General features: G+C 42.8%; 1 protein-coding gene across 2 annotated transcripts in view; it reads right to left on the bottom strand.

Moving 5' to 3' along the window:
• Xkr6 (XK related 6) overlaps positions 1 to 25454 on the bottom strand; it is a 230751-nt gene that overhangs the window by 137455 nt on the left and 67842 nt on the right. The window contains exons 2-3 of one of the 2 annotated variants that reach the window (XR_003301705.1): positions 24901 to 25002; positions 22582 to 22652 (exon numbers count right to left, since the gene is read on the bottom strand). The exons of the other annotated variant lie outside the window; for it this stretch is intronic. The gene's annotated coding sequence lies outside the window, so the exon portion shown is untranslated. Of the gene's footprint in view, positions 1 to 22581; positions 22653 to 24900; positions 25003 to 25454 lie in introns of those variants that run through there. 2 annotated transcript variants of the gene reach the window in all.

The raw sequence follows: 25454 nt of genomic DNA, 5'->3' as shown, positions 1-25454 counted from the left end.
ACAGACAGACACAGAAGAGACCCTATCCTCCTTCTAGACGCTGTCAGATCTCAAGATGATGTTAGTAATGATGCACCACAAAGGGAGGCAGTCTGGCATTCTGAGGATGGCAGAGCAAAAAGAAGGAAGGAGCCTGGGTCTCTGATGACACCTTTCACTATGGATTTAACAAATCCTAGAACCACATTACCTAGCAACTTCTCAAGCAAATGAAATACTCTTTCCTTATCTACACCACCAGCCAAGTACATTTTCTGTATCTAGAGCCCAGAGCTTCCTAACTGATTAGCAATCTTTCTTCTCAATATGGTCTTAGCATTTAATTAATGAGACACAATATTACCAGCACCAATTTCCAAACTACACATAAGATCAACATGCTACACATTATCATAATTGTAGCATATTAGAAATTTTTTCTGGAATGTGATTTAAATTGAACTCCTTTGCCTTTTATATTTAAACCAAAATAATGGCCACATGGGAAATAGGAAGGTTTTTCATGATATTTAATGGCTCTGGGGTAAGGATGATCGTGTAGTGCTACTTAAGATTATGAGCAGAAGCCAGAAGGGTCTCTGAGACAGGGAGAACCTGGGAAGTAATGAAAGGTCACATCTTTCACTGTGGTATTGCTTGACACAAATCATTTTTTATTTAAGTTAGATAGTCTAGAGGTCAAACCATGGCTCCTAAATAAATAAAAGAAACACAACAAATATTCAATGCCTCTGCAGGAGGATTTAGGAGTAGGCATGCAAAGCAGGCTGTGTGGATGAATATGGAGATGCTATCCTTCTTTAGAGGGGGCACTGACTCTTAACTACCTTGCACCTTAGTTCCTGATAATAGAGGAGAATGGAAATTGACTTACTTTCTAACTTAAGAGAACGTAGGTACTACAGAAACTCCCTCAAATCAGAACCTGCGGTTCAGGTTTGCAGAGAGGAGTGGGCAGGGGAATTTCAGAGCCCCCCAGGAACTCCACTGCCTCTGAGAGGAAGTCTCTTGGACCTCCCCAGCCCAACAACTCCTTTTGTTTCTGAACTCCCAGTCTATCTAGAACCTGGATCACATGCAGACCATATCAAACCCAGCTCTGAGCTGTAATTTTACACATCCATACTTTATCTTTGTTTCCAGGTTGTAAGGGCTTAGGGGGAAGGACCATAGCTTGTATTTCTTTGCATCCTCCACCATATCTTGGGTAAGGCTACATAACAGACATAACAAATATATGATCAATGCTACATTCACAAGCCACATGGAAAGGATGGAATAGTAGGTAGAATAGTGACCAACACTGCTCACGGCCAGGGACAAGTAACACCATTGAGTAAGGCCAATTTAACCATCTACAAGCAGGGGGGAAGGAGAAGGGGTCTAGACCTGCCTTCTATACTTAAGATCGCACTAGGACTTCAGTCTAAAGGTCTTCTTGGTGATGAGAGTTTGGGTAGCAATTGGTATCCAGGAAAATGTGACAAATATCTCTGGATCTAAGATTGCATAGCACCCTGGCCCTGAGAATATCAGCAAGTCCATGCTTAAGAGCAGAAGATGCCAATCCAGTGGTTCCACCTAGAGGGTCTCCCTGGGCTTTCTGGAGCCCCTGAGGGACAATGGAGGGAAATGAAACAACAGTGTATCTCTGGGGCATAGCTGTGTGGCCTGCCCCACAAAGTAAAGTATGGGTCCTGCTTGGTGGCAGGAAGGCTCAGAAGACTGTCTGGCCTGCTACAGTCTCCTAAGAGGGCTTTCAATGGAACTTCAACAGCACAAGAGGTGGTCACTCTGCTGGAGGGATGGGGCATTTATTTCAAGGTAGAAAGAAACCTCCACATAGAGAGGGTTAACACACAAGGAGAGGACAGGGACTGATGGACAATCAGTCCCACTTTCCAGCAGGATGAGTCTATATAAGTTCCTGTTGATGCTTCCACAAGCCTTTGTTTCCTCATCTGCAACCTGGGACGATACCATATACTGCTAGTGAGTGTCTACACACACCTTCCGCAGAACAGGCAGTGTCCAAGCACTTCGTATAGAAAAACTACGCTGACTTCGCAGGGCTATTTGCAAGACTCTTTGGGAACCCTACAATGAAGGGTCTAGCTGCTCCAATCCCAAGATCCTCTCCCAGAAAGGACAGGAGCTTTGTCTGAACCCTCACATTGCTTTCCTCTCCCTGCTCAGGGTTCTCTTTGCCTGAGGCTCCTCTGATGGATTGTTCTGCACTGGCACAGTCTGAGGGAAGCGGGCTGCAGGATGCTTCCCGTGGTGAAAACCAAGGCCTGGAGAAGGGCAGAGTGACAGCACAGAATGCCGATGAAGGATGGGGCTTAGGGAACTTAGCATGGGGTGCCAAGACCTCAGGAAAGCACTGGGAGCAGTGGGGTGATGCAGAGGGGGAGTCTTGAGAAGACTGGGTCCAGCTGCAATGCTGCCCACACAGAGGGGAACTACCCAGCCCATCAGGAAAGGGTGGAGGCTCCAAATACTCCATGGGAATGTCTTGACTTGTCCACACCCATTCAACAGATGCTGTATGGACGCAGAGCTCGCTGGATCCTGGGCCCTGCAGCGACAGTGGGGGAAGATACAGTTCCTGACCTCAAGCTGCTCACCATCCAAGGTGGGAAAACTGGTGGTGCCCTGGCTGGTGGGGTCAGGACAGGTCTCTGGAGTTAGTCATGCTTACCTGTAAGAGGAATGGGAGCAGGAGGGCAATGGGCAAGGGGCATCCAATACCGTCCAAACGTGCCAAGCAATGGTGGCACCTCTGCTGTGCAACAAGTAAGAGGGCAGCACTTGGAATACACAGGAGCCACACATGTGCCTGACCAAGGTCAACCAAGAGAAGCCATTGCCCAAGGTCAGGGGCCTAGAGGTCACCCCAGGGGTTTCTTGCCTTTGAGTCAATGCTTCCTCAGGTCTGACTGTGGCTTCTGGACAGTGCTCAGGGCTCAGTTGGTGAAGTGTCTGTATTGCCCTAACCTGGACACAGAGGCCACAGCTCCTCGGCAGAAGACAAACCCAGTCCACCACCCCGGACTTCCGTCCCCATCGCTCCTTCCCCTTCTCACTGGTGCAATGCTCTCGAAGGACACCAAGATACAGACAACATCAACATCTTCCCTGGCATCCAAAGGTACAAAAGCCACCTAATGATTTCATCCTTCAACATGCCCAGAGCACTCTCCCTCCTCAGCGCTCTGCTTTCTGAAAGGCAATGCTATTTGAAGATGAGGTTCGTCTGCTCTTTCTTTTACTTTGATATTACAGTGGTCCCTTCGTGAGGTGAATTCTCCTGTGTCAAACCCTTAATTAGGAAAATAGGAAAATCCAGGCACCTGATCTAGAGCCCCAAGTCCTGGCACCACCACACTGCCAGAGTGAGAAGAATCCCTGGGGTGAGGGTGAGTGGGAGAGGTGGGTGAGATCAGAATGGTATGGTCACCCATCCCCCAATCACCAGCCCAAGTGCCTCTTCAAAAACACCCACACTATGCCAGCACACACAATAATACCTAAGGGAAAGACAGACTTGAAAATAATTACTGCCATTTATCACTCTCCTTCTGTGGCCTGAGCTTTGTGCTAGATAATTTCAGATAGCATAACCTCCACTCATCTTTTTTTTTTTTTTTGGCACAGGGTGGGGGTGGGGGGTTGCCAGAGATTGAACCCAAAGGCATTAACCACTGAGCCACATCCCCAGTCCTTTTTATTTTTTACTTAAGAGACAGGGTCTCACTAAGTTGTTTAGATCCTTGCTAAGTTGCTGAGGCTGGCTTCAAACCTGTGATCCTCCTGCCTCAGCCTCCCACACTACTGGAATTACAGGTATGTATAACTGCACCTGTTAGAAATTCCATTTTTAAGATGCAAAAACCAAGATTCTGAGAAGTCAACTTGCCTGGAACTATACAGATAACAAATGGTAGGGCTGGGATTCAAAGCCAGGCTTGTCCTTCCTGAAAGGCCATCTTTCTTCTTCTCCAGGATGTAACTTAAGTGGTCAGTACCATGCTAGATGCTCTGTGTGGTACCTGATGGCATTCCTCACAGTGTCCCTAAAGGAAAAGTGCCATCAGGCCCACTCTACAGAGAGGCTGTGGGTTGGATCCTACTTTTCTCATTCTTTTTAACTGTAGCTAGAAGGCTAAGGCTGGCCCAAGAGAGCAAGTCCCTAAGTTAGTGGAGGCTGACAAGATAATCCAAACAGAATCAGCAAACCAAACTTAAAACAAACTAGATCCCTGACAAAGCAGCACTGGAAAGACAGACATCGGATGCCAGTATTTGTATGACAAGCAGGCTGATGACCTCTGCTGCTTGGTAAACTCCAAGTACACTCCCCCTGCCAGGGTGGCCTGCCTCCCCACCCCTGGGACCAAGCACAGTGAACCCACTGGAGTGGTCTCCTGGTCCCACCTAAGGGGACCTCGTTCTGGTTAGCAGGGGCCCTCCCCCAGGTCCTCCTGCAGTGGCATGTTGGGCCTGCCTGTGAGGCACTTCATCCACAGGCACTGTGGACATCAGTGATCCAGCAATGGCTCCCGCTCCCAGCTCTGCACTGGCTGTGGATCCGTTACTTGCAGCTTTTCAGCCGATGTCTTTACTATTGTGGCCTTTAAATAACAGTGCTGGTGAAAAGTGCACCTGCTATTCACTTCACGGTCCATAAACTGTCAAGACTGGGGACCTGGATTCTTTCTAGAACCCAAGTCACTGTCCTTCCCTTCCTGAAGACCTCTCTGTTGTTGAATCAAATACCTGGAGATCCCGAGAAGGAACACACGGCCAGGGTAGGAAGGAGCAAGGTGGGTGGAGAGGGAAGCCCAGGTAGGAAGGAAACAGGGTGACAAGAGGGTGTAGTGGAAAGTCCCAGCTGAGGGAGGGGCTCCATAGCCAAGGTGCCTGCTGCAGAACCGAGGGGCTGGGTGGCATGCAGCTCCCAGGTTCCGTCACGCCCACATATCCCAAATGCAGACACACCTGCCCTTGGCGTTGTGAAGCTCATGCTGACATAAATTTGAACCATGTCTGCTGTGCTTCTCAATTGCTCAGGAACAGGAGGCTGTGTCATAGAAAGGAGGAGCCTGTGGTCATGCAGGAACTGGATTTTCCTTGGAAACATCCCTTTCAAGCCAGCTCCGGCCTCACTGTGGCATGAGATCCCTGGGCCCTATGAGCCAGGACCTCTGCTGATGCTGGTTCCATTACTAACTCACATTTACCTCCCCAGGCACCAAAACAGGCATGAAGCTTACGTTTGATAAAGTCTTAACATTCAACATGGTGACTTCAGGATTTCCTCACCGGTTGTGATCCCGGCTGCTTTTATGGCTGTCCAGTAACCAGCTCCCCATCGCTGGCCCTCAGCCCCGCAGGGCACTTCCTCTTCCTGTACATCTGGAAGAGGAAAGCCCCAGACCCTCCTGCTCTGTCCTTTATCCAGAGGGGACAACATGAGGCTCCCACTGGGCCAATAAGAGGCACTGGCCAGGTCTCGGGATATCTAGAGGGTCCAGGGACACAGTATACCAACTCATTACAGGGACTTTACCTGCTGCCTCCTCCTAGTCACCTGGTCTCCAGTCCAACCTGTACGTGGGACCCCAAATTCTCCCTATGCCTTCAGGGCTCATTCTTCCCACCCCTTCCCCACACGCAGCCAGCCAGAACTGGATGCTATTATTTGCTGCATAGGAGACTAAGAGATGCCACTCACAATGATCCCAAAGGAATATGGTCAACATTCCTGAAGGCAATACCCCAACAGTGCCAGAGCTCAAAGGAAGTTGGAATAAACTCACTGCTCCATAAGACTGAGATCTGCCAGAAGACTGAACCTTCCAGGGGATTTAGGGTCTTCCTGGAACACTATGTGCATCCCTCCTGTAGCGAGCCCAACCCACCTGCTGCCTTCAGATGTTCACAGGTTTGTGAACATACCATTTCACACAAAAAAGTCATCACCAATGACTCTCGCTGGCTAGAAATGCTCCAGGAGAGAGGTAAAGGCTGAGGTCAAGTACCTCTGTCCTGGAAAGAGTGGCATCATATTATACAGACCCCTTCCAACCCAAAATTTTCAAGAAGCTAACCCAAACAAGGAAAGGCTGTTAAAACAGACAACCCATGACGGGGCGCTGGAAATGGCTCCAAGGGTGTACTGGAGGGGAAAAGATGCGGGGAAAGCCAGCAGCTCTAGAACTCAGACACACACCTGTTTGAAAGACTACAAAGAAAATCCCCTTCAGTGTCAAAGTCAGAAAGCTACTTCAGGCTCACACCTCATAAAACTGCGTATCAGAAGACATCTTCAAATCTGTACCTGCGTATCAGCTTATACATAAGAGAGGTGCTGTTAAGGATCTACTTGTGCCAAAAAGAGAAAAGGATTTTACAGAAACCCATCTGACATAAAATGATAATTTTGACCCACATCCTCTCAAACAAGAATGAATCTCTCAAAACCAGTCTTAACAGAGTCAGGCAAGTACCAAGCTGCTCCCCAGGATGACTTCAGGTCAAGAGGCCAGGGTCACTCACTGGCTCAGACCTCACATGCTCTGTCATGCTGCTACTCTCCTGTGGCACACCCTTCGCTCTCCAACCAGGTGCAAAGTCCCTAGAGAGACAAAATCATGCCTGATGCTCGGGCATCTAGATTCTCAGCAAATGTGAGGCAGAATGGCAGAATCAGGAATCCTTCAGGTATCAGAGACAAAAGGGAGTGTGTGGCCCGCCTATGAAAATCAAGGAGCTAAAGACACCAAGTATTCAATTTCAAATGAGGATTAAACCCTAATCTTAACATTGATTTCAATGTTTTGGACAATATTTAATGAGCTCCTGAAAGAACAGTTCATTAAAAATGAATGGAATGGTAACTGCCCTTCAGTACTTAGTCTAGCAAGAGGAAATGAACGAACTTTAGCGTGATCAATTCCATGTTGGAGGCTTACATCAATACAAGGATTTTTGTGGAAATTGTGATTCTTTCTGGCAGGGCCAATCAGGGTAGGTTACATATGCCTTAAGCTTTGAAGAGGCTCAATAAATAGATGGACAGATGGACAGAAAGAAGGGTAGGTGGGTGGACGGATAGGTGAATGGGTGGACACAAGAGTGAGTGAGTACATAGGTAATGGGTGGGTGGGTAGAAAGGAGAATGGGGCAACCTTTTAATAGGCTCTGAAAGGGGGGGGTCATGTTTGCATAGTCAGAGGAAAGGGAGGAGGAGATTCTAGCCACAGAAACCCCACAGGCCATGCATGACTTGGCACCCTATAAAGGTTCCTCAAGGGAAGCATGGGAGGGCAAGGCTAGGAGCAGAGCCTGGAGTCAGGGAGTAGAGGGTCCTGAGCTCCTTACCAGAAGCTTAGATTTGATGTGAACTGGACTGCCAGACAGGCGGACTGGAACTCAATTCAGGAAAATGGACATTGTAGAAGCCTTCTGAATGGAGCAGAAGTAGTACTTACTGTACGCCACCAACTGCTTTCCAGAAATAAAGCATTTCAGACATAGAAGGGTAAAAGCAATGATATGAGGGTCACTTATATAACCACCACCCAGCTCTGTCCAATGTTAACATTTCATATTCATAGCTTATTTTTTCTTGAGATATAAATCGTTTTACATGCAACTGAAGCTTCTCCATGCCCCTTCCTGGGGCAGCCACTTTTGTAGTTTGCTTTTTTTCAAGATTTATACATGATGATACAAATGAAGCTTTTAATTTATTTAATAACTCTATTGCATTTCATTAAATGAATATCTACAATCAACCTAGTCTCCCTTTATGAGACATTTTTATTTCTAATGCTTTTGCCACTAAAAACAATGCTTCGAAGGATATTCCTGGCGATGGAATTGCTGGGTGGCCGGTGCATACACAGCTTCTGCTTTATTGGATATTCCCAACTGCTTTAAAACAGAGTGTGGGCCAGTTTACACACCCACCAGCAACATGCCAAGCAAATGATCTGTGCTTGACATACTGGCTACACTTTGTGCCATATGACAGGTAAATTGTTGTTGTTGTTGTTTTTAAATGCAGAGGGTCAAACTGGCCAGCATGGTACCACAGAGTTACACCCCCCGGGCATGTCATTGTTTTAATTTGATTTTTCCGAGTTGCTAATGAAGTCAGATATCTTTTTACATACTTAATGATATTCTGATTTCCTCTTCAGAAATTGCCTGTTCATATTTTTTGCCCATTTAAAAAAATGTATTTTTAAAATTGGTTTGAAAGAAGCTCTTTAATAGATTCGAAATACTAATCTGTTAGTTCTGGGTCCTGTAAATATCTGCACCCAGAATGTGACTTATTTTTTCACATTGCTTATGGTGTTCATATGCCCTGGATACATTTCTATTCCTAAATTAACTCATACACAAACTAATTATCACCAACCCTGTTTCCAAGAAGGGAAACTAAGATCCTTCAGCTAAAACAGGGAAGAGACACAACTCAAACCCAGGTCTTTATGACCCCAACACCCCTGTGTCCCTGATCACCCTTCTAGACCATCTGTTTTGTGTGGGAGAATATAATGAACACCTGTACCAGCACAGAGCACTGAAGGAGGGGGAAGGAGAGAGGCAGGAGGCCACCGCCAGGGGAAAGCAACAGTTTCCAATGACTGGATGACAGTGCCAGGCAGGAGAAGGCGGAGACCAGGTGAGGGGAACACTAGACGCAGGAATATGGGAGGAGGCAGCTGGGAGTTTGTCTTTCAATGCTGAGCTGAAGTCTGGTGTGAAGCCCTGAAGGAGAGCTGGAAAGGGGAGATGCAGAAGCCAAGTGAAGAGAAAGTCCTGCAGCTGTGGGTCTGGGTAAGCTAACCAAGAGGAAGAATAGGAAGTGGAAGCCCAGCTCTGGTGGTCCCAAGTTCACCCTGTCCTTGAGATTGAGTTCTCCAAGAGTTCATCTCACACTAACTTTTCTTCCTTCTACATCTGACACCCAGTACAGTGCCAAGCTCACAGGGTTCAATGAATGTTTGCTGAACTAATAAACAACAGTTACACTCCTCATGCAGATCCACAACCTCTTATGCAAAACCCCTGCAGTAAAAGTTTCTTTGCCTCTAGAAAAATAATCAGGTGCAAGTTGCCCACTGGGGTCAAAGGTACCACTCCTTTCTGCAGCTGAGCATACAAATACACTAAAGAAAGACTATAAATAACCTTAAATCACAATATGTTGTGTTTTGCTGCCAAATGACTTTGTGCCAAGCTTAAAAAAACTCAGCTTTTGCAATGTGGACTGAAGATAAGGAATTATGAGTCCATACCAATGGTTTTTTTTTCCTGATTACAACTCAGAATGAGAAACATTTTTCACTGCAATAAGTGTGCAAGCACGCGTGCGCATGCACACACACACAAACCTACGAATATAAAAGTGAATAATTTGTTAAATAATTATCATCCTTATTAACTATGAAGCATTTTGATATATTTTATTTCATTTACTTTAAGAAGTCTTGTGGCCATTAAACTGATATCATAGCCCACTGACCTGAGATGCCCTCCTCTAGGTTTTGTGGGGTTTTTTTTTGGGGGGGGGTGGAGATAAGGGCTCTGGCTGGAAAGGCCAGATCCTCTGGAGCCATGACATGATGTGGGGTCACTGAAGTGGGGCAATGGGCAAACTGGGTGAAACTATGACCTAACCAGTCGGATGGGAGCTGGCCATGGTGCTGCCCTGCAAAGATCAGTAAGAAGGTGGATCATGAACCTTATTTTGCTTTGCTTCCAAAGGAACCTCAGCCAGAAAGGAGCTCAGACTCTGTTTTTCTTTTTCTTTTCTTTTTTCTTTTTTTTTTTGGAGAAGGGCACTGCCATTATCACGACCTCCTGGCCGCTGGAGGGGATCTGGGCATGGAACCCAGGGGGACTATACTACTAAGCTACATTCCCTGGCACTTTTTTATTTTTGATTTTGAGACAGGGTCTCACTAAGTGGCTGAGGCTAACCTTGAATTTCCCATCCTCCTGCCTCAGGCTCTCAAGTCAGTGGGATTATCATGTGTGCCATCACAACCAGCTATCTTTCAACCTCTCTGGATTTTTCTGGTCCACAATAATCAATAAATAGGCTTTTCAACATAGAATGCCAGAACTGAAGGGGGTGTGAAAGACCACACAACCCAGCCAGCAAGTGCTTCAACCTGCAGGGGGCAATGAGGGGCAGGGAGACCTTGAGCAACAGGCCCCAGGCTTGGGGTTGAGGGGAGCCTGGCTGGCCCTGGAATGCTGAGTTAGTGGATCCCGCGGCATATCCTGCCATTCAGCATTCCAGTCCAGCTCTCAGCTCAAGTCATACCCTCGGATACTGCCCTCCAAACAAAGATGGCCAGGAAAACTGCTCTGAGTTGTATCTTGCATGGCCAAGTCTATAGCGGGTTGTGTCTTGCATAGCCAGAGCTCAGTCCCTTCCTCAGACTCAGCCATTCAGCTACCATACTTATGTTTTGGGCAACATGGCCCTTTTCTTTTTGAAATTATCAAAAATGCACTCAAATCTGGGTTTAAGTAATTTTCACATGAAAATGATATAAAAATACTGTAATAACTATTTCAGGCAATGCCTCTCTCATTTTACATTTTCATATAAGTAATAAATTTCTCATTAGTGACACAAAATTTAGCACTTTGTAAGTCAGGATCTTTGTATTATTTGTGTTTGGGGTGTATATAACAACTCTCCCAGACTGATCAGAGGACCTAAAAAACAGAAAAGAACCTCTTTTAGGAACTCTCTGTCCACCTTCCTCACACTGAAACACCCCACTCAAGTCATCTGCCTCCGGCAGGGTGGGAGACAAAAGGAAAACACTCCAGATGTAAACTCCCCCACAGCCTGAAGAGGAGGCCAGTTGTCACTGTCGTCATCAACTTCATCATTTCTGAGGTTCAGGGACATCTATGTTACATGCCCAAAGTCAAGGTCTGCCTGTACTTCCTTCTTGCCTGTTATAGGCCACTGGCTGCTCCTTCAGAAAAGAATGCTGCTTACCAGGCAGACACTCAAATGAATCAGCTGGTTCACAGGCAAACTGCCTTATATAGTCTTGAATGAGCACATCTGAAACCCCAGGCCAGAAAACTAGAAATGTGCTTTCAGTCTTAACTGATGAACACAGTTGGATTTGTACAGAGATATAAATGACAATTTTTTATCTTTCTTTTCCCAAGTTGCAAAAATCAACTAGTTCCATATGCCAATTCACATGAGACACTACTGTTTGCAACAAAGAGCAATGATTTTTGGTACAAAATATTATACAAATATAAAGCATTAATAAATACTGTATATTCTAAATTTTGGTTGTTTTTTTTTAAAAGCTTTTTGCTACAGTGTAGTAGCACATAAGGCAGAAATGAGACTCAACTATAGAACTCAGAAATAAGCACAGGCACATCAAAGGATGCCATCTGTGAGACTGGTACTTTCGGAGAACAGCACAATTTTGCAGGGAGCACTCCCATTCCTGGGTGCACATAGTTTTGGAATCTCTCCCACACGGAAGTGAGAACAGTGCTCTAATTCTCATTGTTAACAAATGGTAACGATTATGACAAACATACCCACTATACTAACAAAAACTAGTGTGTAAATCAAGCAATAACAGAAAAAAAAATCACCTACAACTGGACCCTTTGTAAGCCTGTAGACTTGTGTAAGGTATTTCTACAAAACAATCCAGTGGATCTGTGATGTGACCCTGGCATTGGGAATTTTTCAAAGCTCAGAGAGACAAGTGATTCTGATATACACATCTGGTTAAGACTCTACCAAATTTAATTAAGGGGTGTATTTTTTCTCAAAACACTTGCTGCCAACAGTAATTCCACTGTCTTCCAATTAAGTCTACAATTAAAAATAAATTTAAGTAGTCATTTTATTTCAGGAATGGGAAAACATTTTTAGACATAAAAGCAGAAAACAAGCACAAAATAAAAGCTTAAATTTTTGGTCTAAATGAAATTGCAAAATTTTCTGAATGCTAAAAACTATGATAAAGCTAAGGTACAAATGAGGGAAAATATCTACACAAGAGCCACAAGTCAGGACAGCAGGGACCAGGGACCAGGGACCAGTCCACAGCACCACCCTTCATGTCCAAGCCAGTCTTTGGTTCCTTGTGGTTCCTTGTTTTGTAACATTAAGCTATTTCTCAGCACATACCATCTGAAGAATACGCACAAGACCTCACCGAACATCACCCAGACTTCACGTTAAAACCTTGCTGATCTGCCAATTCTGAGGCTGAGCCCACCTGCAGGTAATCTGCATGTCCTCTGGGTCATCTGACAGCATGGCGCTCCATCCACCAACACTACGGAGCTCTCAGGTTGTTTCCATCTGGAAGGGGGAAGGCTGCCTATGCTCAAGTGGAACCAGCTTTCCCCAAAGACCATCTTTGAAGTTTGCCACGATTAAGACACTCAGCTTGTGCTTTGTCCTGTTGCCTAAAAATGGCAAGTCTAAAACTCCCATGCAAACTTTACATGTCCTTAGCCCACTAGCTCTTACTTTTAAACCCTCAAAAGACACAATTCTAATAATAGAATATTTCTGTATTTTCCCTTTGTGTTTCCAAAACTACCATTTTAGTTTCACCCCTGCCCCATGATGCAATAACCAGGTCAGAACTGGTTCAACGTAAGCACTCCACGAGTCGAACTCTGGATCCTAGCACACACTCTGGCCATCTGCCTCGCTGATTTTGTAATGGGTAAAAGTAGGTCACACCAGCACTGCTCAACTCCCAGAACAGTCTCAAAGTTTCCATGAAATCTATGCATGCCCAAGGCCTTGGCAAGCTGGGACTTGCCACCACTGCCACACAGCCAGTGGAGCAGCAGAGGGGCTTCCCTTCAAGGGGGTTAAAGGAGGAATGATCAAATCAGAATCTGCAACTGAACTAAATTCCCAGGTGACAATGTGAAGACTGGGCAGGAGGAATCTGTCAATCCCTGTAGCATGATTTCTAAGAGCTGGTGCATAGGCGATAGGACCCAGTGGACAGCATAACCGTGAGGGCCTACTGTCATCAGGGTTTTTCCTGATGCTACTAATGTCGTGTGTGCCTCTTGCTCAGAACCTTCTGTGTCAGCACACTGTAGCACGACATTTTGGTAATTTCAGCTAGGACAGAAATCAAATCTCCTCAGAACTAGGCCGGAAAGCTGTCTCCATAGGTTAGGATAGCATGCTCATGCATGTTTGCACTACGCTTCTGTTTTCAATTAAATATTCATTCCTTACAGAAAAGTTCAAGGGACCTCTTTGGAGTATTTGAAGAATTTATTTTTGAATAATGTATTGCTTGCATAAGTGAGATCCCCTTAGGAATCCTGTTTCCTTTTAGTCTATTCATATTCTTAGAGAAACAGGAGCTATTCTGTCTCTTCTTTTGTCTCTCATCTTACAAAAGGGAGGGAAAAAGAAGAAAAATACAAATTTTGTTGTTTTAAAAGTTGGTTTTCAATAGGCTTTCTGGGTCTTGGAACTTTCTGGAATATTCCCCACAAATATACTTTTAAACATTAGGTTCTGAATTGAGACCACAGAGGTCTACAGTAGAAAGAGGAATCATGAGATCTTACTAGTGGGGCTGAGTTCCCTCCTCCTTCCAGAGCTCTGGGAGCTCCCAAGCACCCTTAGGTGGGTTCACTTCTCCTTTCTCTGCCCTCCTCTACCCAAGATCAGGAGCGCAACCCAGGCTGATGCCTCCCCACAAGCAGCCAGGCTCCACATGACTCTGTCCCAATGAACACAGCTTCCCTCCCTCAGAGCTCCTGTGTCTGGCCTGGGGGTTGCAGCTGGGCAATCCTGTCCCCTACATTCTCACTTCAAGGAGGCATCAGCTTGGCAACTCTGACCAGGCAACTTCTGTGACCCTGGTTCCCCACATAATGCCCAGCACCGTGGCTGTTACTCCACAAATGTCAACTGGACCAGTCCCTACAAATGCTTACACAATGTTCCTCACCATCACATGTCAACATCCAAATGGGGAATTTTAGGCCCTGGCTTCAGACAGAGGACAGAGAGGGAGGCCTGGCACTAATGGACAGGGCAGCCCCTCCTCAGCCAGAGGTAGGTACTGCTCTCCTGCAAATCCAAATCCTCTAAAATCTCAAGTTTCTTCACAATTCTTCCGCTGGAGGCATTGGACTTGATTCGTAGTCAAGTAACAGAGACTCAATGAGTAACATCAGGGATTTCTCTTGAGGAAATAGCCACAAACTAAAAAAAGAACCTGCCTTCTCTGAGCTTATATTTTAGTGCAGAGGACAAATGTATGTCAGGTTGTGACCAGGTTGTGACAGCTACAAGGAAACAGAGATAGTGCCAGAGGTGCTACTTCACATGGGTTGGTCAGAGAATGTTTCTCTGAGGACGTTTCAGCATTTCAGAGGTATAAGGGACACCAGGGAGCAAGGCTTGTGAGCAACAAATGTAAAGGCAGTGGGGGGGGGGTGGAGGAGGAGGGTGGAGGAGGAATGGGTATAGCTTGTTTTCAAGTGGAGCTCATTTTTATGGAGAATAGAATTAATGACTTCAACTGAAGCCAAGCCTTCCACAGTGGGACATGGAGTCCTTACAAGGCTTTGGGTTCTACTCACTTTCAGTGGCCAGCGATTTAGTCTAGAAACCATCCAGAGATCTTAAGACCCAAGACTGGCTGGGGCAAACACAAGAGTAGAAGACGCCAAGCAACCCTAAGTGTGCAGATCCAATCAGACACCTTCCAGAAGGTATCTTCCCTCATGCAACGAGAATGAACTGACGTTTACATCTGGCCCTCTGTTAAGACTGGCTAGATTGAGAAATGCACCAGAACTTCCACTTCTCCAAAGTATGTGTCTCTTTGATCTGCCTAATTAGACAAGTAGAATTGGGAATCAAAGCAGTTTCATGGGAGGAAGCCAGAAAGTTCTGTTTTCTGTTTCCTATGACTCGCACTCATCATTTTAGACTCTAAATCTTGGTCGTTTGTCTTGGAGTCAGTACCTAATACCTGGCTGCAGACGACCTTTATCTGCAACAAGTACTGGGGCAAGTGGTGCAGGAAAGGCTGCCATCCATCCTCCACACCCATCCTGCAACATACCATGCAGACCTGAAGGGAGAAGCTGCTGCTTGGGTGATTTGAGCACACACACAAAATGCTCAAAGACATCACCTCACAGAACTAATTCCAGTATTGTGCATCTCAGATATAGACATCCCAATTTTTGAAGAGTCTATAATTTATACCAAGGAGATAATTGGGTGAGTGTAGAAATTATACAGAAGGATAGTCACTGAAACTGAGTTTTTAAGACTCAAAAACTGGAAAGAACTCAAATAACGGAAATTGTAAACCACTTAATTTCCAGCAATAGGGAGTTGTTCCATCCACACAGCACAGCCATTGAAAGGATGCTGTTAGCATGGACAATGTGCACCGCAAGCCACTGACAGCAAAGCAGTGTACAATGGTGAGGACTGGAGTAGTAACAGTAGTGAGGCAGTAAACTTAGTTCTTTTTATTTTTCCACATCATTTGAAAACTGTACAAAGCAGATCACCTTTACAAGAAAAATAATTCATCTGTACTTTGGGAAAACAGTTATTGAGAGATCGAAGGGAGAAAATGTTTAGTAATATTCTGGAAAAATGTTTTTATTTAAAAAAAAAATATATATATATGTATGTATGGGAAATAAAGCAATGCTCCAATACCTGCCTTAAACTTTGTAGATCATCAAGAAATTGAACTGCTCAGAAATTCTGTCTTGCCACTCAGCCAGAGACCTGTTGAATCAGGCCAAACAGGAACTGGGGATGCAGCCCAAGCAAGCCCAGAGTTGCACATTAAGCCTACACTGGGCCCAGTCATTAAGTACTTTCTCATTTCTCAAAGCAGAAAAACTATCCTACAATGTCTTCAATATTTTAATATGCTCCAGAGGACTCCACAAATGGGGCTCTTAAAATTGCATAATAATCCATTCTGTGACATGAATTTCTAAGCTGACACGGTGCCTACCAGGCCACTGAGAACCAATCAAGAGCTAAAGGAAAACCCAATTTCTAGGGGAAACCTCAGAGGTCATTTAACCAAAAATACAATTTGCTTTGGAACAAGACAGAGATATTGGAAGGAGAAAAGACTGAGATGCCTGCTTATAGCTGTGTCATCAAGACAGAGCAGAACCTCTTCCCAAATTCCACAAGGATCATCGTTTCTGGCTATGTCAATATGTATCAATTTATCATCTTCCTCTGCTGCAAAATTGAGAAATTTCAAAATATTTCATCCAAATCCAATTTTAACTACAAACTCTGCCTTCTAGTATTGTGACACTCAAAAGCCCCCACAGATGTTCCTCCACCCATAAGAAAGGATGGGGAGTCACCTGCACATGGAGTCTCAAATACCCTCCAGCCAATTTCATCTTATTTAGCAATTTCATTCTTGCTCTCAACTCCAGTGAACACAGAAAGCAGGCTTCTGCCCAATTACCCATAGTCCAGGGTTTAATAACCCAATGTTGGGACTCCTAAGAAGTCTCTAAGGAAACAACAAAGAATAGGGCAAGCTGTCCCTACTGAGCAACATCCCAGAGGAAAGGGAGGTACACCAGACTAGGGACCACAGACTTCCTTTCAATGTCCTGCCCACAAGCACTTAGGAAGGACACCAATCCTACTCTTGAGGAACCCAAGGAAAAAAACCCAATGTCTTCACTCCTTGACAAATCATATATAAGAACAATGACAAATCATATAAGCACTGGCTTGCCCTAAGTGGACAAGATATGAAAACTGGTTATTATTTAAATATTTCTAGAAAATGTCTTTCCATGGGGAAGATGAAGGTGACCACACCACTTGAACCTATCACAGATTCATCCCTGACATCTCCTCCCTTCAGAGGCTTTTTGCCCAGTTCTTTAAGCTAAGTGATACAAGTGGTCTAGTCACACAAGACAATGATATCTAGAGTTAGTCTTAAACTTGGTATTATAGATGAGCAGAAATAAAACTGATACAAATTATAACCACTGCATCATTTTTGGTCATTGATTGTTGTACAACTTTTTTATAGGTTGATGGCTATTTTGCAGGTCAGAAAATTATCAGCAAGGTAGTATAAGTGATTTCCTGGAAGTCTGTATTGTAGTGCATGTTTGCATAAATACTGGTAATCTGAGAGATTTATAGGAAGTCCCTGGTCAAGAGTTGACAGAAACAGAATAGTGCTAGTTGTCCTTTTAACGGCTACCATGTCAGATTTTTAAAACCATGACTCCCAATATACAGCAGGGCTGAAGTAATTGTCTCGACGAACTGTTCTCAGACTCTCTAACTAGTGTCCTATGAGTATGGGTTATGGGGTAAACAAAAATTAATAGGTCCTTGAAGAGAACCAAGACTTTAACATGCTAATATTTATAGTTCCAAGAAAAGAGTTGTGCTCAGCTTTTTGACTTTACAGACCAATAAAATAATTTAAGAGTACCTTTAGAGAACTCAGGACTATAAACTTAATTTTACAAAATGAGGACATATAGCTAAGAAAAGGGCATAAAGTACAAAGGAATTTTTCTATCAAAAATAATGTCTGAAGTCCCTACCTTGTCCCTGTTTTACTGTAAAGGGACACTCCTCCACCACCACCACCAATTATGCCAGAGCTATGGGGTGAACTTTCAGTAGCCAAGGTCTCCTGACGTTGGCTTCAGACACACAGCACAAAGCGAACACACTGCCCACGCCGCTGCTGATTCCAGAAGGGAGCCCCCATCCCCACCCTCATCCCTGCCATGCCTACTGACTCACTAGCACTGCTAACTTTAGGGAGACTAGCTCTGGACCCTGATTTAGATTGACTTATTTGTAGATGTTTTTGTCTATTTCCTTTCCTTTACTTCGTGTGCATATTTTAAACAAAAAAGGTCCTTATTAAAACTCAAGTACAAGCTACTTCATTAGAACAAAGTTTCTGCTACTCACACAGAAAAGCCTGATATGCCTTGGGGTCCCCCTACCATGCAGTGCTCAGAACAGTTCAGAGACTCTCACTGGAGAAAAGAGATGGAGTCTGATTATGTGACGCATGCACACCATACATACAAGCTTCTGAGAATGAAAAGTAAAAATAGTCATGCTTTAAAATTTTCTCAAAAATAAAACTATTAAGTTTTGAATAATTAGACAACTTAATTTTTATTAGAGCAAGAGTCAGAAAATTATTATATACAATATATTCTCTTACACAAAACACATCTGCAATGTTTCTGAAAACTACAAGAAAAAATTCAGTATCTTAATCAGTGGTATGTGACGATTTTTTTAAAGGGTTGTTATTTTTGTAATTGTTTTAAAGTAAGACACACCTGAACAGACAATGCAGATTCAATGTGGGTTCATGTGGGCCTAAAACTTTGGCCTTCCCTGCACATGTGTTTTTAAAGCACCTGAGGTAAACGGGTGGCTTTCTTCAGCTATCTCCTTAACTGAAGGAGGAGGGAGGAGCTAGCCAGCTTCCAGAGTAGCTCTGCATCCTCCCACCCCTGGGGCATGCTAAGACCCCCTCCTAGCCTGAGGAGAATGCAGTGGTTGGAAGGAAAGGCTGGAAACCACCCTGAGCCATGCCCAGAGAAGAGCAATTGTCCCATGGAGACCACCTCAAGAGCACAACCAAAAGGCCACATTTAGAATCCATGAATTATTACAGGCAAACCTTAGAGGCCAAAGACACCTATGACTTGAACAAGTCTACTCCCCATAGGAAAGGAGGTAGAATAAAAGGCAGTAGGCGCATTCTCACAATTAAACAGCTGAAAAGCTCTCATCTTCAGCAGAATAACACCTGACCACAGGAGGGAAGACTGACCTGGATGGTCTTAAGGCAGTGACTAAAACTGGGCATCATTCTGAAGAGCTAGAAGTAAATGTAATAAATTTACTTGGAAAGTGTAAGCAGAAGAAATGTCACAGGACTCCACCCAATTTTAGAATCTTGTGCTTGATGTTTTCTCCCCAGTAAAATGGGTATCTGAAGCATGGATCAATTTGAGCTCCTCTCTCGGGTCCCTCTCTCTGGGGACAGAAAATTGTAAGGGACATGTGTAGAATCCCAAACACTGTATGCTAAAATGAACTACAAAAACACCTTCAAATCCTAAATGCTGTCTGACTTCAGTTAAGTTGTCTGATCCAGGCTCCCCTCTACCAGTGTGGGTTATTAACAACAGACTGTACTGACAGAAATGTTTTGGAGTGAAGGTTGTATTTTGTGTACATTAAATCTATGTTATACAGATTAGCTTACACCTTGTAGGTCCAATTCGTAAATGAAAGTCAAGTCTTGCCTCACGTACCAACAGTGATGCCGTCCAAGATGCTTCCAGGATATGTTGCACTGTTACCCTGAGGACACACGCCCTTCTGTTCACTTAGTCCCAAGAGCAGAGACTCTTCAGACTTCTTCGTTTTCCAAGGATGACCTTCTGAGTGAAGCTGAATTTTGCAGGAAAGTCCCGTGAATGACATAACAAGCAGATGGTCTGCGATTTCACTGTGGAGCTGTTCAAATGGACCTTTGTGTTGAAATACTTTTCTAACTGAAGATAGTTTTTCCTAAACTTATAAATGAATTAATAAAATTCAGAGATAATCAGACATTCACAAAATCTGAAAGGAATAAAATGGAATCTGGAAACCTTGACTATTTTCCTGAAAATGTGCTGCAAATTTAAGTCACAAAACAATGAATCTCAAATTTCTAGCCACTATTGTAGCTTCAAGTACACATTTTACACCCAAGATATGAGAAAAAATTCACACTTAGGGAGAAAGAATTCATAATAACCAGAATTTTTAGGGAAAAAGCATGCTCATTTTAAAAACAATATTTCACTTACTGTGAAACAAAACCTTCTCCAGCAAGAGGCATCACTATGTATAAGCCTTGGGCTCTAGTTTGAACATGCCTAAATGGGGGCAGCCTCTGCAGAGAGTTCTGGTCCATTTCTTTATGAAGTTCTCAACTCAGAGCAGGAGCTGTTTGGAGAGGCAATCGACAACCTTCCAGGGTGGACATCCCACTCCAAGGTGACAGAGAACTACTGACAGTGGGAGAGCAAAGTTGAAGCAAGGGCAGAAGTAAAGGGAGGACAATCTTTCAGATCAGGGCTTCCTGACAGGCAGTCAAAGGTATGTCCTGCATGGACAGGAACCACACAAAATGCCATGTCTGTGCTGCAGTCTCAGGGAAAAGAGCCAAGATTAGGATGCGAGGTGTCCCCCAGAGTTCAGGAAATGGAGAGGTGGAATGACTGGGTTGTGAGAGCCTTACCCTGATCAGGCACTGATCCACCTGACTGGATTCACTGGGTGGGAACTGTAGGCAGATAGGGTGTGGTTGGCCGAGGGGAGTCACAGGGGGCATGCCTTTGGGGTTTATACTTTGTCCCTGGTGAGACCTGAGTCATCCTGATTATCATGTCCTGAGCTGCCTTCCTCACCAGGCCCTTCCACCTTGATGTTCTGCCTCACCTCTGGCTAACAGCTGGCCATCTATGGACTGAGACCTCTGAAACTGTGATTACCAAATAAATCCTTCCCTCTCTAGAATTGTTTTTGTCATGTCTTTTGGTCACAGAGGAGAAAAGACTGACTAAAACAGGAGCCATGCTTTCAGATTTCCAGGAGGAGCTGGTCTAACACTTCCAATGCACAGGGCCATTGCTTCTGCTCACTTTCTCTAGCTTCCTACGCACATAGTAGAGTTTTGTTTCTCCTTGGGCAAACGGAGCCAGATCTCTGAACTGCTGGGGAATGTGCAGGCTGTGGACTTCCATGGACAACTAAACTACTCCCATAGCACAATGAGGTCAACCTAAAATCTGAATACTAAAATGTGAATCATAAAACTGAATGTTTTATTAAGTTTCTAGGAAGCAACCATCAACCACAACAATTTACATGGCTTCGTTCTCCTCTATGCTTAGTTGTCTATTTTATTAAGTTGTACAACAGGAACTTAACTAGAAACATTTTCTTTAATATTTATGATATTTACTTGAAGTTAAGCTAATCTTTTGAGTCACATCACCATTTGGAACACACCAAAACAAAATCAAACTCACTGTTAGGTAATGCACCTGTTTATTTCCATATCACTATCCTTACAATACTGCAGCACACTAGTGGAGCTACCTGAAGAACAGAGGATGGCCCCTGCCCCCGCCACCCCAGCCCCACCTCGCCACATGACCTCCTCCTCCAGTGCACTCTAGGTCACCTCCACAAAATCTACTCCGGCCCTACCCACACTCTTTATTGTCAGACTCTTAATTTTTTCACCCTCTTGGGTCTCTTTTCATCTGTAGTCACAGTTTTCAGAATTTAAGGTTTTTAAAACATTCATTCCAGTGGGGACCATGATTTTCTAGCCTGGCTAATTCTTTCTGGGTATATCAAATGCCGAAGCCCAGTCAATAGTGTGGCTAGAATTGGCTAAGAGGAAACACCTCGATAGACAAAAGTATCACAGATGGAGAGATTTTAAAATGCCAGTTGTTTTATATTAAAACGTAACGTGGCTTTTTAAAAAAACTAATGTTCTCAATGTTCCTTCTATTAAATATACATCAGTCAATTTTCCTTATAACAAAGCAAAACAAAGGTGGGAAGGGGAACAGTAATGGATAAGCCCTTTAGCTTCTAAAAGCCTTCTAAAAGAAATCTTAAGAAAACCTGACTGTCAAAGTTACTGTTCCAGAACATTCCCAGAGTCCTTTAATCCCAGCAGGAACAGAAGAAGTTGGTAAAAGACAACCACCAAGAATGGCACCCAGCAACAGTTCTCCATCTGCCCCAAGAATACCCGTGTCCACACCTGGGTCCACAGCTAGAAACAGGAAATGTGTTCCATGGGTCCCTGAAAGGAACTAATCCTCCCCGAATATTCAGTTGTTTTTCTTTTTCCTTTGAACTCACATTGCCTACCTTTCAGCCACTTTGCTTTCTACTAATTCATTCACCTGACAAGTGAAAGGGAGGAGGTGAAAAACCATAGCTCTTTTCCCTCCTCGTTACACGATGCTAATATTGCAAATTGGCAGCATCTGCCAGAAATGTCTCTGTGAATAACTTGGGTAGATCTGTGTATTCTTGACCATTCTGGGACAATTTCAGGTTTAAATTTTATGATTACCACTTTTAGGATAGTCATTTCACTTCTTTTTTCTCTTCTTTATCCTTTATCAGTAATTATCTCTGATCTAAGTAACTTCCTGCTGCAATGCAGACAGATGCAAAAGAAAACAAGCTAACCCAACAGTTGTGTGATGAATGCCATAAACTGCCTGGGAAAACAGGAGGCCCATGACGCCCCAGGCTGAGAAAAGACCACTATCTCCAGAGTATGAGACACCAGGCCAACTTACAGGAACAAACTTCTTTTATATACTTTTATTAAATCTACTAATTCACCTAGAAAGTCATTTATAGATTCAAAAACAACATTAACTTCCAAGGTTCCTAAGTATTTCCAATATGGTCAACTTAAGGATCCAAGATTCTGAACATGCCATCACCAAAAAAAATTGCAAACCTAAAAAACAAAAAAGGGAAAAAAATTAAACAGTGTCAAAGGAAAAGATTTTCTCAGAAAGGTACTTACTTTTATAATTTTTGAAACATTTAATGTTAATGCTTTTTCTCATTTTACACTTAGAACCTTTTAAATCTAATATTAGTAAGTTTATGTACAGCAAATATTAAACTATATGCATACACACTAATTATTTATCTAGTATTTACTCGGTTAAAGATTTTTCACATTTACAATTTCAGGCTTTAAAGTGGCATTAGTTCTATCTTTACTTTTAAAAGCTATTATGGTGAAAGACATCCAGATACTTAAATCAAATTATAGATTTCATTCTTATTCATGTCGTTAGAAACTACTTTTTTTTTTTTTTTGCCAATAACAGTGGTTAGTATTGAAATAAGAAAGATGTTCTTCAATATTCTAGCCTCAAAAAGGTCCAATCTAGTTAAGACTTTTTATGAAAAAGGAAAAAACCTTGGGTAAATAGAAAAAAATCAGAATTTCCAAAAAGACAGCAGTAATTGTTTCTTATTAAGACACTATTAATACAGAAAAATAAATCATATGAAAAACTCTTCTACTGTAGGCTTAAAGACCATGCTACTACTGGGTGTGGTGGGCCTGACTGTACAATCCCAGTGACTCAGGAGGCTGAAACAGGAGGACTGCAAGTTGGAGGACTGCAAGTTTGAGGCCAACTTGAGCAACTTACAGAGTCTCAAAATAAAAAATAAAAACAGGTATTAGCTCAGTAGCAGACAGCCCCTAGGTTCAATCCCTAATACCAAAAAAAAAAAAAAAAAAAAAGAAAGAGAAAACTACTTAGATCAGCTTCCACCCTACAGAAAACCAAGAGTTCAGAGTTCATATGTCCAGGAGAAGTAGATAATTACAGGAGTGATGATAAAACAAAGAACTTTCTTCTTTAGAAGAAAGCAAGGCTGGCCCATGAACACAAGCTGAGAGCACTCCTAGGTAACCCAACAGCACCCAGGCTTCTGTGGCTGAGCACCCAATAGTTTTTTTCTCAGTGCATGTGAACAATTCTCCCTATCATTATAGCAAGTCACATACATGAAGAAACAGGACATATTTCCTAAATTTTAAGTCTTATACTCAACATCTAGGATTTGGGGGGGGAGGGGGTAAGAAAATACTGTGGAGTAATTAGGGAATGTACAGAACTATAGTGACAACCTCTAAGAAGAAAGCATGAAAATAAACATGACTTTTTAAGAAATAAAAATACTGTCTGAACAGAATTTAGAATTTGCCTTCTGTATAGCCCTTCAGACAGGGACAAAATTTAATTTTCTCAGCATCTCATCTAGTTAAACAAATGCACAATTTAGAGTAAACAGAAGTCAATTTGTGATGCTATTTTGCTATCAATGCTGTTACATGTAATACAAGAAATGAAATAAAATAAAGAACCCCCATCTGTACTAATGGCTCAGTATAAAATCTGAATTTGAGCAAAGAACCTTATTGAAATTCTACTCCTACAAAAGTTACACCTAGTGCTGGTTTTGTAAGCACTGCTACCTTAATGTACTTAACAGAACACTGGCATTCAGAATAGACTTAATAATTAAGAGAAGACATGCCCCAAGTAAGTTTTACCATAACAAAAAAAAAAGTTTACTACCTTCAACTATAAAGGGTATCACTTTAAATCTGCATTAATTAAAACAGTTATGGATATATGTAAAATAATTAAAGCAAAGTTAACTGACATAACTAATATTCTCAATGATCACTTTATGATTTGAAAAGTAAAAACAAACACACACACATGCTTAAGACATCAATATTCTTACACAGGAAAAGAGCATTATGGCAAGAATCCATATTTTCGAATCTGAAAATTTTATTGAGACAAGATCAGCTTTTGTTTAAGAGTAAATCCTACTGGTTTTCAAGGAAAAAAACTTTTCAATCCATAAATTCCTACTGACTCAGATTATTTTCATGTGGTAAATATTTTTCTGCTATATAAGTAGCTCAAAATCTCACTTAAAAATATGTTTAAACAACTCCAAAAGGTTTAATTAGCATGGGGATTTATGATATTAATTTTACTATTAAAATTTTGAACCAGTTTAGCTAGGATATGTCAGTATGTTATTTAATGCCCTTTATCCCTACCTTTAAAGATTGTTAAGTCTTAGAAAGGAAGGAAGTGGGACAGGGAACAGACATAGAAGAGTGAAGGCCCCTCTCTCTCTCTTTCAGGTTTTGCCATTACCATTCTGTGTGGAGTGGTTTCAGGACGAGGCGACCGCACACTTCGGATGACCTCAAAACCACACCTCATTTCAGGCTGAGGCCTCATGTCTTTCGCTTAGAGCTAAAAATAAAAATACATGTGAATGAACAAATGATCATGAAATGAAATTTCTAACATGACACTAAATTATAAAATATTGGAAGCCATTTTTTAATCCCAGAAAAATGAAAATATACATAATTCCACAGTCACAGTCCTATTTTAAATGGAAAGATGTCCCTTTTATCCTGCTGGCTGTTGGGAATAATAATGATAATTTAATTTCAAGTTGGGTCCATAAAGCTAAAGCAGTATTTTATTCACTTCCTGGGATTATGGCACATTTATTTATTTTTCATAGTCAAATATAACAATATCACTAATGAAGGTAATGAAGTTAAAACAGCAATTTCACTCTTCTCCTATAGATGCAAACCAAGTCAAGAAAGTACAACATTGAGCCATACCAAATACATGATCTGAAGAAACATGTTTTTGTGTATTCAGAATTCCAGTTCCAATAGCAATGCTCC

The sequence above is a fragment of the Urocitellus parryii genome, chromosome 14 (assembly GCF_045843805.1).
Source record: "Urocitellus parryii isolate mUroPar1 chromosome 14, mUroPar1.hap1, whole genome shotgun sequence".
Taxonomy (NCBI): domain Eukaryota; kingdom Metazoa; phylum Chordata; class Mammalia; order Rodentia; family Sciuridae; genus Urocitellus; species Urocitellus parryii.
The sequence above is the reverse complement of the archived record's forward strand: the minus strand, read 5'-3'. Positions and strand labels throughout refer to the sequence as shown.